The sequence below is a fragment of the Triticum dicoccoides genome, chromosome 3B, assembly GCF_002162155.2.
Source record: "Triticum dicoccoides isolate Atlit2015 ecotype Zavitan chromosome 3B, WEW_v2.0, whole genome shotgun sequence".
NCBI classification, from domain to species: Eukaryota; Viridiplantae; Streptophyta; class Magnoliopsida; order Poales; family Poaceae; genus Triticum; species Triticum dicoccoides.
This window is the reverse complement of record NC_041385.1, coordinates 674,231,332-674,235,632: the sequence shown is the minus strand read 5'-3', so window position 1 is coordinate 674,235,632 and position 4,301 is coordinate 674,231,332.

Genomic DNA, 4,301 nt, shown 5'->3' with positions numbered 1-4,301 from the left:
AGATTGGTCCCCGCTGGCTGAATATCCTCACCATTCTTAGCCTTTGACCTTTTGAATTCTAGCTCTTTTTTGAATTCACCGACCTTTGTATCTACGAACCGTCTCCAAACCCTACGAGGCAAAGAAAATTAAATGAACAAGAGAGTTATTAGTTACTTGATATTAGGAAATGAACGAAATAGGCCGATCGATATAGAGCACAAATGAATGAAAATAATTACTTCTGCAGCATTCTTCTCATGCCGCCCCAAAGCTTTGGATCCTTATTCAGAGAGTCGTGGACGAGACATTCTGAGGTGTCAACTTTAATTACTAGCAGAATCCAGTGGAACCTGCAGACACGATACATGCACAGTACGTCATGCATAACTCATCGATTAGCCGGCCACATACCATGCATGGAGTAAACAAAAGAGAATGTGCTCAAGACAGAAACACTCACCCAAAATGGTAAGGAAATAGAATATCACTTTTGAGTTCCTGCTTTGTAAGAAACTGCCACAGGTCTGCCTCCATGTCGGCGGGGTGATGCTCCAACACATATCCATTAACGATGTGTGGGTCAATGAACCCAACATCATGGATGTTCCTTACTCTGCATTCCTTAATCTTCATTCTGCATGTATAATAGCGGACACAACAATATAGTTAGGACATATATATAGTGCAGGCAATATGAACGAGATGGGGTAGAAATAAATCACTTACAGAACGTAGCAACTGATGATAGATTTGTCGAGCTCGCGCAGATTGAAAAGCTGGAACAATTCACTCAGATGAATTTGTACATAGTAATGTTTGAAGTGATGCTCATATCTAACTTCCGCATAAATATATTCTTTGGCGTTTTTATTTTTATGTAACCCTTGTACCATTTCAGCAGACCTTTCATTTGTGGAGGTAGATCCTCTTCCTGCGCAGGCTCGACGAGAGGCCCATTCTTCACATATGTAATTACTACCTCCTTCACTGGCGCCTCATCAAGGCCTAACAGTTCACGAAGAGTAATACCTAAGTTGGCCGCTTGTTCTCTGGCACTCGTTACAGTCAATCCATGTGCTGCCGTAGCTGCTATGATATCGGGGTCATCCGGACCGGCGGCTTTCACTATAAGCGGGGCAATCGATTGTTTACTTTGTTCCCCGAGCTGGGCAACTCGTTTCCTGCTTTTTTTACTTTCTAATTCCGTTTTCTCGGCCTCCTCCAAGGCTTTGTTCTCCTGGTTCTCCGCCCGCTCTTTCTTCTCCTTCAACATGAGTGCCTGCCTACGAAGTTCACGTTCATAGTCGTCAGGCAGATTCTTCGCGGCTTGGGACGGTGTGCTCAAAAATGACTTAGCCCACTTCTTTTGCTCATCAGAAAATACTGGCTTGGGCTCGGGCTCTCTTTTCTTCTTGCAGTCCGCCTTCCATTTCTCATGATCAGCAGCCGCGGCCGCGGCAGTTTCCTCGGCACTACGTTCCCAAGGCCTTGTGGGGAGAGGCTTCAGTGATGGCTCCGATACCTTTGTGGTCTTAGGTACATAAGGGTCCGGGTTAATAATCCAGGACTGCTTCTGCTTCTTTGCCGGAGGTGGATTGGGGGGCGGCGTCTGATCACCCGCCGGACGAGGACTGGGGGGCGGCGTCTGATCACCCGCCGGACGTTGTGGACTGGGGGGCGTCGGCTGACGTGACGGAGGTGTAGGTGAACCGCCACCACCACCACCACCGTAGGGGGGTGGACTTGTTGTCCTTGGCACCTCGCCTGGAAACTTGATAAACTTCTTTTGCCATAGAATGAAATGGCGCTTGACATCTCCAAGTCTTTTCTCCCCTTCAGGTGTAGCAATGTCAATCTCCAGGTCCTCAAACCCTTGGACTATGTCCTCCACCGTGACACGAGCATAGCCATCTGGAATGGGGTTGTTGTGGTGGAGTGCTCCAGGTAAACATGGTAAAGCACTGCCGATGGCTACCTTCATGGACATGTTCCCGATAGGATAATACAGATGACATTCTTTCATCTCCTTTATATCGTCCACGGGGTAGCGAGGAGGCTCCGGTGCAGTAATTTCGACCACCAGAGGCTCCGGTGCAGTAATTTCGATCGTCGGTGCATCTGCACCAGCCGGTGGGGCCTCCGTGCAAGCCACACTGCTTCTCCGCTGCTGGCTTCTGAGATCCGCTGGATGATCTTCATGCTACGCCCGAGCTGCATCTCTTTCGGCTACTAGTACACTCACGGTTTTCTTCATCACATCCATTTCCGATGCCAACCGCGCCACAACATCTGCTTCCCGATCCATCTTTCTCTTCCGGCTTCTGTAACCGTACGGGTCATCGTTCTGGGGGAACCCTTTTTTCCACGGAATGTGCCCCATGCCTCGTACACGTCCTCCGTGTTCAGGATTCCCGAGGGCTTTTGTCAGCGCGTCGTTCTCTCTATTGAACTTGATCTTCCCCTCTTGAGCATCCCTCATTGTGTCAATAAGGGCTTGGGTGGGTTTAATTATTTTGCCCCGGTAAACACACTCCCCTGTCTCCGGGTTCAGCGTTCCCCCATGCCCGTACCACCAGCTTTTGGCCCTTGGGTCCCATCCCTCCGTACCTGGACGGATTCCTCGCGCCCTCAGCTCGTTCTCCATCTTCTCCCACCTAGGCTCCCAAAGGCGATACCCTCCTGGCCCCATAATATGATTGTACTCCTTCTTAGCCGCATTTTCCTTATTTTTTTCGATATTTGAATGAACTGCTCCGATTTCTTTTGCTTCACAAATTCTGGCCAATCATGTTTCAGTTTCTCATATTGTCCTTTGAAATCCGGAGTCTTGTTCTGCTTGACAAAGTCATGGGCTAGATTTTGCTTGAATTTCCGGAATGCGTCGGCCATCTTATGAAGAGCGAACTGTTTGACTAGCCTCCTCCTCTCCTTGTTTTCCTCAATCTTGTTACCCTCCTCATCGAATTTGTTGTATTCCGGAGGTAGAACGAAATGTTCCATAAGCTTCTTGAAGCATTCTTTTTTTGTTCTCTTATCGACAAAAGTGAAACCAGCAATTCGTGCCTTCTTTGGCTTATTCCACTCCTGGATGGTGATCGAGACGTTGTCTCTAACAACGGCTCCGCATTGGTTGACAAACTTGGTGGCGTTCTTGCGGGCTCCAGCGGCCTGCCGGTTGCACTGTCGACAACCTCGATGGTGCATGTTTCTCCTTGTTTCATCGTCTTGGTTGCGCCACGCTTTGACGACGTACTCGATTGTTTCAACGATCCGGCCGAGGGCTAAACTAAGAAAGAGAGTCGCGCGCGTTAGTACACACATATTTATTCAAATCAGTTAGTTTGTATCACCAGAGGCTCAATGTATATATATACCTCGGCGCCGGAGGTGGTTGCTACTTCCATTTGAAGATCGTAGTTTATCGACGTTTGTTCGGCATCATCTTGCTGACGGCGCCCTTCATCTTCACCGTCAAGGTTCAGATAAGAAGAGATATCATCTTCTTCTTGTCCGGTCGGCAAATATAGAATATCGCTGTTTATGATGCCGAACATATGTGCTTCGCCGTCCGGATCATAGTTGTCCATAATCGGGTCAGCTCTATCGTCCGCCATTATGTCAGTCCTGAAAACATGTAGTAAAAACAAATTAATTAAGTGAAGAAGGGGGGCGGTGGCGGTGGCGGTGGCGAAAGGGCGGTGGCAAAAGGAGGGGGCGAGGAAGGGGTGGGAGAGGGTGTCGCGGTAGAGCGCGAGACGGGGCGGCAGACGATGGCGTCACGGAGAGGGAGGCGAGGACAACACACATGTATAACCCTCGCCGCCCCCTCTCGATCCCAAAAAAACACCGCGCGCATCGCCGCCCCCCTCGCCGCCCCCTCTCCGTATATGCGCGGGGTCGTGTACATTTTTTTAAAGCGGGATCGTTGTACATTGACGCGCGGGGTCGTTGTATATATTGATTATCAAGTTTTACTTTTTTTTGTTGTTAATTATCAAGTTTTATATACGTTTTTTTGTTAATTATCAAATTTTACGGTTTTTTTTGTTAATTATCAAGTTTTAAGTTATTTTACCGTTTTTGTTAAACTAATTAACTAGTTAAAATTAAAAAGAAAAAAAAGGAAAAAAAAAGAAAAAATTCCGGTGGCCCGCGGCGCCCCTCTCTCTCTCCACGATCTCGCTCTCTGTCTGAGACCGGTGGCCCGTGCGCGCGCGGCAGTACCGAGGCCGGCCGGCGGCATTGAGGGCGGGCGAGCGAGGCGGCGCGCGCGCGGTGGGCGAGGGAGGCCGGTGACGGCTGGCGGCGCCGTACGTGTG